Source organism: Vitis vinifera, chromosome 11 (assembly GCF_030704535.1).
Source record: "Vitis vinifera cultivar Pinot Noir 40024 chromosome 11, ASM3070453v1".
Classification (NCBI taxonomy): domain Eukaryota; kingdom Viridiplantae; phylum Streptophyta; class Magnoliopsida; order Vitales; family Vitaceae; genus Vitis; species Vitis vinifera.
In genome coordinates, this window is record NC_081815.1 from 10292557 (window position 1) to 10302596 (window position 10040).

The window sequence follows — 10040 nt, forward strand, 5'->3', positions numbered from 1 at the left end:
GCAACAAAATTGATTTAAGTTTCACAATCCAACAGTATTGTCGACAAATCCATCTCAAATTGGAGTTGTAAATTGAGCCTAAGGAATGCCAAGTTCATCCCATTCATCCAATTTCTTTGCTTTCAATTTGCACCTTAAAACATTTATTTGGATTTATTATCAAACAAACTTTAAGGATGATAAATGATTTAGTGACATATTTCACTTTTAAGGAAAATGAATGGTTTCCGCTACTCTTAAAAATAGTTCACCCTCTCAAACCTAATTCAAGAAAATCATTGTAATGTTATTAGAGATTTGGCCTTCGACAAATCCACATTTGTTTCAATCAATTGAAGTAGTAAACCAAATTTCTTTCAAGTTGAGGCTCACCCTTAGGTCTCAACTGATCAAAGTCCAAATATTGTCATCCACGTATGTGAGTTGTAACAGCCCTCTCTTCAAATTTTCAAATGAATAAGAGGTCTCATTTATCCATTTTTCTAGGAGCTTAGTGGAAAAGCATTTCATATCAAGGGCAAAGGGCCAAAAGCTTTTTGTCCATACATAGAAAGTTTTTTCCAACTTGCAATATGAGATGTTAAAAAAACTACAAGCTCTAAATTAGCAATATGCTAATCACAAAACTTGTGTGAAGTATTAACATTACTAAAAAGTCTTAAACTAGAAATTTGTCTTCACATATAAGATCCATAAATTCAAATTACGTCCCAAAAGTAGAAGGAAATAAAAATCACTAAAATCCAAATAAACTAGTCTCAGAACTAATAAAAGATCTTTTTTCTACCCATGTCACTCTTTCCCAAAATCAAGTGTACCTGAAAACATTTAATAAGATGAGTGAGCTCCAAAGCCTAATAAGAGGTAAAAATCAAGTACATTATTTATTTATTCAAAAAATTAATATGAAATGCTTATAACATGAGTACAATCATACATAACAAATTTGTAATACATGTGCTATCTAAAAAGAGTATCAAATAGAATTTCTTAACAAACATGCATATATTCAAAACAAAATTCTAGTCATTAATAGACGTATCTATCATAGTGGGACTTATAGAATCGGGTAGCCTCAGATGTTCCTTACATGTTGGTGAGCAGAATTAGAACCAATCTAATGGTATATCGTATGTTAGTAACTACCCTATTGATTGAGTTTTCATATCATCATTACCCTCACTAAGGGTAAAAAATGTTAAAATATTTTCCCTTGTTTACTGGAGTAAGATAACTAGAATGCACATGTACAGTAAAAATATAGTCAAACCAAAATAATTTTCAATTTCAAAGTTTCAAACTTATCTAAATATTTTTAGAATTCGTAAAAATATACTTGATCATTTATAAAAAAAATTAAAAAAAAAATTATTTTCACAAAATCTCCTTGAATTGGATAAACTCAAAGGCACAGAGTTGTAGAAAGTTCCTATCAATCACCCAAGAGATTTAAAGCAATCCTTCATATTAAGGTCTTGATAAGTATTACTCTAAGTATATATTTATTTATTAATTAACTCTATACCAAAATTAGGTAAATTAATTCATCTAGGGAAATATCCAATTTCCATTACTTAGGTTGATTTAACTTGTTTTTCCTAAATAATTGCTCAACTTTCTTTCCTAATGAATTTTAGCCTATAATATTTTATGACATCCAACCATCTAAATAATTTATTTAACCTTTTATTAACATTAATTCTTCTATACCTCAAAACCACACTAATACAACCTATAGGAATTTAAAAAAAAAACTATTATTTCCAAATAACATCTTATTAATTTTTTAATCTCAAAAACATACTTCATAAATTTTCATAACCATATTGTACTATTCTCAAAGTTCCCCATGATAATATTAAAATATGCAAATTCCTATAATCTCCATATTTAGTGTGCCCTATGGATTCACCCACAACAACAAAACATCAAAGGGCGTGGAATTTGATCTTAGGCTCCACTTGCAATTTTCTATGAATTTACTCACAACAAGAAGACGACAATGAGTGTGGGATTTGATCTACCACTAACACTTTTTATTTTCCACTCTCTAAAAATAAAAAGTATGGATCTATAGGATATATCCAAAAAAAATCAAACTTTTATCCTAAGGTTAATTTCTTCTTCTCAAATCCTCATAAAAAAATCTTTAGGTTAAAGATTTATGAATTTTGTATTCGTTTAAACACCGATTTATTTATTTGCATACTTTTAATTAATTATTTCGTTTTCTATTTATTTGTGAAACCAAAATAACAATTTTATTCTAAAGAGAAGGAAAATATTTTGAAATAAAACTATTACCTTGAAGTTTTCTTCTAAAAGAGAAAGATCTTGAAATTCCAACTTATCTCTTACATTTGTTCTCTATTGTATCTGAAAGTGTATTTAGAATGTGTTTTAGGGTTTCCGTATTATTAATACAAATATTAATATTATTTGTTTTTTCTTTTAGCCTACAACCCAAAATTTAAGTCCATATTGCTTGAAACCCAAGTGGCCCAAAATTTAAGTCAATGGGCCAAAAAATTAGATTTTTGGGCCAACTTAACCCCTGGGTGTTGTAGGAAGTATATATCCAGTACCTTAATTACACTATGTTCCATAGTATTCCATTCACTCTAATTTTGACTTAGCTGGCTATTTACATATAGAATAAGACATATTTATTGATAAAAATACTTAATAATTTAGATGAGAAAAAAATTAAATTTTGTTTCCGACCAATCCGATGCCTAGAAGAGCTAGGCATCATGACCAAAATAAAATAGTTTCATAAAATAATTTTGATGTGTACCTACCATGATATTATGATGTATATAGTATATTAAACTAGCAAAAAATTAATACTATGGAGTCATACTTAAAAATTGTGACATGCAAAAAGTTGAAAACAACATATGATTTTTATTCTCACCTATTCTTGAAACTCAAATTAGTGAAGATGAAAAAAAAAAAAGAGAAGTACCAAAGAATTAGTTAAAATAACTAAAAGATAACAAAATCTTGATTTTTAGTCATGTGGGGCCCACTTAAGGTAGAAGGAGTGCCCGAGATGCAATTCTCAAGGTGGAGTAGGTGAAACATCAAAGTAATAATATGATTTTGAAATTGGGATCGTTTTGAAGTAGATTTCGAATTCATAGGTTAAATTTTGAAATCATTTTGAATGGTCTTTCATCTCTACATAATTGTCTCCAAATGACCATAACTTCTTCGTTTCAATTTCGATTTATACACAATTTGAACCATTGGACTCCTAACTTCCCAAGTTTTGAAATGATCTATAATATGCCTAAAAATGACATAAGAAAATGCTCCAAATTTCACCTCAAAATCAAAGTACATGTTGTGGCCAGATTTTGAGTTCCAAATTTCCATGTGAACTTGATTGAATTTGCTTCTATAGTTGCTTGCCCTTTGTCTCACTTTACAACATCTATTGTTAGTATTTCATGCCCATGACTCACTTATTTTAATATTTCTTAGACTTTTCATGGTTCACAAATCCTGAATCTCTCCACTATGCATGTTCAACCTTTTTTACTTCCTTGGTTGATAATAACTATTATACTTATCATTTCTTTTCATCCTTTAAACTTGGAATTAAGTTCAAAATAGAAGTTAGATCCAAAGATAAGGTCTTAGCATCAATTTGAGTTGAGTTGAATGGTTTGTACTTTTTATATTGCACAAATTATATCATATATGTATCATTGGAATACATATTTTAGCTTCAATCACCTAAGTCCATGAATTGGTTGCAAACAATATATTAATCTTGCAAGGAACTCATGACTTAGATTTTCCATACAACTTTTAATGCATCTAAGTCATATATAATGCAAGTGACGTAGGTATAAATGCCCAAATAAATATTATTGCAAATAAGCTATATAATAGTGGAAACTCAAGTTTAACTTTGTTACATAATGTCTTACTTTTAAGGGTTTTATCTCAGCATGTTCTTGTTATGATTTTTGAATATATTGTTAACAGATTTATCTGGTTGATTATGCTAAAAAAAATAAAAAATTGGGTACATAAAAAACTTATGAAAGTTTGACTTTTATTTGCATAAAGATGAAGAATGTCATTGAAAATGATAAGGGACATCATGCTTTCATACACCAATAAAATAAAAAATAAAAAAAAGGGTGTTTAAGAACTTCAACTTCCATATTTCATGTCAAGTGTACAATGAGAAAAATTATTCTTCCAACATGCGATTGAATAGTATTTATAATAAAAGTTTCATAATTGCCTTCTTCTTTTTTTATGTGACAAAACAGTCGAGAAGGTACCATATTTTTATTTTAAAAAAAAATGAAAGAATTAGAATCTTCCACCTCACATTCCCTTTTAACATCATTTTTTCCTTTTTTTTTTTTTTAATTTTTATCATTTAACTGAAGAAAATTGAAATAGCATAGGATCACATGTTAACATTTAAGCATGCATTTAATAGCAAAAATGAACCGGTTACCTTGGTTTATGCCATAGGAAGCCATTTCTTCCTCCTCTGATATCCAATAAGCTGCTCCATGTGCGTGATGGTATGAGAATTAGGGATCAATGAGCTCTTCCCTTGCCTCCCCAAAAATTCAATCCAAGTGCAAGTGTGTGTGCATGCAATGCTCTCCAAGAGAAGAAAAGAGAGTTGTCTCCAAATGCACATATATCTCAATATATATATATGTAAATAAATTCATATATATATATATATATATATTACACATTACACACTTTATTTGGACCACTTGACTTAATGGGTCAGTCAAGTGAATTAGGGTGAGCCCATAAAAAATCAAGCAACAATATGTGTCCAGTCCCATTATGGACTACAATGAAAAAATTAAATTAACACTGATTTATGATATTATCAAATTGATTATGTAAGTCCACACATAAAAATTCCAACAATTCTCCCACTTGGACTACATAATCAAACATCACAACATATACATAATCATAAATCAATGTCCCATAGAATCTCATAAAAAACAAATAATCAAAAGCAATCATATATGCTTTATTGCTTGATTCATAGGGAAATATACAATAATAGCAATCCTTCCAACAATAACATAGTATTACAATACCAAAAGTGGCTCCCACTAACTTAATACAACCTAGGCTTCCAATAACCCCATTTGAGATACATGTTCCTGAAACACAATTATGGGTAAGCCTTTTGTTAATGGATCCGCCAACATACTTTTTGTGGACATGTGTTCAATATCAATAAGAGATTCTGCCACTTTCTCCTTAACAAAATAGAACTTTACATCAATATGTTTGGAACGAGAAATACTCCTAGTGTTCTTGGAAAAGCAACAGCTGCGGAATTATCACAAAACAATTTCGGCGGTTTAGAAATGGAGTCAACAACTCCCAAAGCTGAAATAAAATTATGTATCCACATAGCATGACAACAAGCCTCATAACATGCCACATACTCTACCTCCATAGTTGAGGATGTTGTAAGTGTCTGCTTGACACTTTTCCAAGATACAGCTCCTCTTGCCATCATAAAAATATAGCCCGTAGTGGATTTCTTATCATCTATGTAGCCAGCAAAATCAGCATCACAAAACCAAACTACATCAAGTAAGCTGGTGCGCTGATATGTCAACATTAAGTCCTTAGTTCCTTGCAAATACCTAAGGACTTTCCTAGCTGCTTTCCAATGTTAACTCCCAGGATTGCTCAAGTACCTTCCCAACATGCCCACAACAAAAGCAATATCAGGGCGTGTACATACTTGAGCAATAAGGCTGCCAACCATAGATGAATAAGGAACGATCCTCATTTCCTCTCTCTCATCATCATTTTGAGGACATTAAGCCTTTGAAAACTTATCACCCTTCACAATTGGCGCTTTAGTAGATTTACAGTTGTGCATATTGAACCTCTTCAATATTTTTTCAATATAGGCTCTTTGAGACAATTTAAGCACTCCATTAGCCCTATCACGAAGAATCTTTATGACCAAAACATAAGAAGCCTCACCAAGATCCTTCGTCAAAATGGGTTGACAGCATGTGCTTTGTCTCAATCAACAAGTCGAAATCATTTGATGCGAGTAGTATATCATCAACATATAAAACAAGAAATATGTAACTACTCCCATTGACCCTCAAATATATGCATCTGTCAACTGTATTCTCTTTAAAGCCATTTTTGGTGATAATCCTATCAAACTTCAGATACCACTGCCTCGAAGCTTGTTTAAGACCATAAATTGACTTATTGAGCTTGCAAACTAAATCTTCCTTTCCAACTTCTGCAAAACCATTAGGTTGCTCCATATACACTTCCTCATCCAAATCACCATTCAAGAAAGCTATCTTGACATCCATTTGATGTAACTCCAAATCAAAATGAGCTACTATGGCCATAATCACTCTAAACGAGTCCTTGGTCGACATAGGTGAGAAGGTTTCTTTGAAATCAATTCCTTCTCTTTGACTATAACCTTTAACCATAAGTCTAGCTTTATATCTCTCTATTTTCCTGCTAGAATCACGTTTGGTCTTAAATACCCACTTGCATCCAACTGGTTTACAACCATGTGGCAATTCAACCAAGTCCCAAACACCATTCATATACATAGAATTCATTTCATCATCCATGGCTTCTTTCCAAGAAGTGAATTGAGGACAATGAATTGCTTCTTGATAAGTGATTGGATCAAAAACATCATAACCATCATACTCATGCTCCTGCAAATAAACCATATAATCATCTGAAATAGCCGACCTACGAACCTCTGTGATATTCTCAAAGGAACCTCATTAACAACAGTATCATCTACAGGAAGGCCAAATTCCACTTGGTCACCATGCTCTCCTTGATTAGTGGCTGGTTGTTGGACAATAGGAACATCCACATTTGGAACATGAGATGTAGGAAAAGGAATCACAACATGCTCTTCTCCAAAAGGTATCTCACGAGGCACAAAATTTGGATCAGCATTAACTTCATCCTCAAAATATATAGCCCTGTCTGACTCAATGATCCTGGTGGTATGAGATGGACAATAAAATCTGGAACCCCTTGATCCAATGCAATAGCCAACAAAGAAACCACTAATGGTTTAGGGATCAAGTTTCTTTGACTGTGGGTTATAGGGCTTAACCTTAACCTTACATCCCCAAACATGGAAATGGTGAAGGTTCGGTTTCTTTCCTGACCATAGCTCATAAGGTGTCTTAGGCACAGACTTACTAGGCACTTGATTCAAAATATATGTCGTAGTCCTTAAGGCTTCACCCCACAGAAATTCTGGTAAAGAGGAATTAAACAACATGCACCTCACCATATCTAACAATGTGCGATTCCTCCTTTCTGCAACCCCATTCTGTTGAGGAGTGTCTGACATTGTATATCTCGCATTAATGCTGCATTCCAACAGAAACTTAGCGAATGGTCCAGGATTTCGTCCAGTTTCATCATATCTCCCATAATACTCACCACCTCTATCAGACTTCACAGCTTTAATGGGCTTTCCCAACTGCAACTCCACCTTAGCCTTAAAGGCTTTAAACACATTTAGGGAGTCAGATTTCTCATGGATTAGTTCAACATAACCAAATTTAGAGAAATCATCAATAAAAGTGATGAAATATTTATAACCCCTTAAAGTAGTTGGTGTCAAAGGACCGCATATATCTGTGTGGATCAAGTCTAAAGTACTTCCACACCTATCAATCTTCTCCTTTCTGGTCTTTGCTGTCGTCTTCCCCTTTAAGCAAACAACACAAGTCTCGAAGTCTGAGAAATCAAGATTAGAAAGCACACCATCTTTAACCAATCTCTCTAATCTTTGCCTAGAAATATGACCTAGGCGTTTGTGCCACAACATGGAAGAACTCAAATTCATTCTAGCACGCTTGCAACCAACAACAGAATTAACAGAAGATGAATCACATAATGAACCATGATGCAAACTGAGACTATAAAGATTTCAAAACAAAACACCATTGCCAATTAAGATTGAGTTGCTAAAAATATCCACTTTTCCACCTCCAAAGTGAAAAGAATAACCATGTCTATCCAAAGAAGATACAGAAATCAAATTCCTCCGAAGTGAGGGTATGAAAGCCACATTGTGTAACAACAAAAAACTTTCTATGATCAACTTTAGCTTTATCATGCCAAAAAATTCCACTTTCACTTTGCTTCCGTCACCCATATACACACATTCTTCATGCTTTGACGGCCTCCTTTTGTTTGTCATCTCCTGCAAAGAATTAGTGACATGAATAGTGGCACCAGTATCTAACCACCAAGAATTGGCACGCATTCTTTGATAGATTTATCCATAGTGTATTTCATCACCATCAAACAACTCTTGTTGGAGTGCTCCTATCTTTCATAAAATGATCTTTCATCTGTAGAGCTCACATCAGTGGGCTTACTTGGCTCATCAACCCTCAAAGTCAAGTCTAGATTTTGCAGAGTCATATGCACGTTGAAAGACTCAAACCATTCTTCAAAATTATTTCCAGTAAGAGGTTTGATGGCAGACAATTACAGAGAAATATCAGGATTGCTGGTAGTTGGAAAATAGCAAAATTTAACAATATGCATGTTATTACAATATCATGCATTTGTTAGTTTCCATAATTTCTCAATTTAGCAATAGCTTGGAATTTTGAAAATTCCTAGACGGTAAGGACAACTAATTAAATATTACAACCAAGATGTACTAATTTTATTATCGAAAGGGCAAAGAAAATTAGTAAGGTTCATAACATACAATTAATTTCCTTCACAAATCTAAGCATCCTACCAAGTATTATTATCATCGATAGGACAATTACAATACCCGTATGGATCTTAGTAATTATAATAATAAAACAACTAAAAGTGGGAGTTAAATTATCTCAGCAAAGACAATTTGACACATATAGGGTCATGATAGGCAACCACATATATGTTCACTATTGTCATGATAAACTGAAATATTTAATTTGCGCAACTTGACACACTTGGAATTGCAATAGGCAATCACACAAGTGTTATTTATTGCCATAATAAATTTAAATAGTTAACAAAATTGACATTGGACAACATTATTGGTATAAAATAAAAATTATACCATAAAAAACAATAATAATAATTGTCCCAATAAAGTCAAATTTAACAAATGCATAATAATTCTAACATATGCATAATCAATCCAAGAATACCAAGGCAAAAAAAAAAATTTGTTTTTTTATGACGTCATGATGACGTCAGCAGAGGCCTATTCATCTTCTCCTCCAGCTGAACACGGCTTGGTTTTGGAGAAGAAGAAAAAAAAATTTCAGCCCAAAATTTTGCGCATTTTTCGACAAAAACACTTAGATTTCCATCCTCAAATACCAATCCTTCAATCTAAACCCAAAAAAATGCACAAAAAACACAAAATAGGAAGAACCAAACAAGCCCTAATTTTTGAAATATTATCAAATGAGCTCCAAAAACCACAAAAAATGATGGGTTTTGCTCCAAACAATATTCTCTACAAGTCTCCAACCTCAATCGGGCTTGAAAACCAAAAATAAACACCAAACGAAAAAAAAAACCCCAAAAAAAAAAATGGCTTCCAAAACCAGAAACGAGAAACCAAAAAATAACCCAAAATTGCAGCTCAAATGTCATCCATGCTAGCTTTGATACCAATTGAAGAGAATTGAAATAGCATAGGATCACATGTTTACATTTAAGCATGCATTTAATAGCAAAAATGAACCGGTTACCTTGGTTTATGCCATGGAAAGCCATTTCTTCCTCCTCTGATTTCCAATAAGCTGCTCCAGGTGCGTGATAGTATGAGAATTAAGGATCAATGAGCTCTTCCCTTGCCTCCCCAAAAATTCAGTCCAAGTGCAAGTGTGTGTGCGTGCAGTGCTCTCCAAGAGAAGAAAAAAAGAGTTGTCTCCAAATGCACATATATCTCAATATATATATATGTAAATAAATTCATATATATATATATTACACATTACACACTTTATTTGGACCACTTGACTTAATGGGCCAGTCAAGTG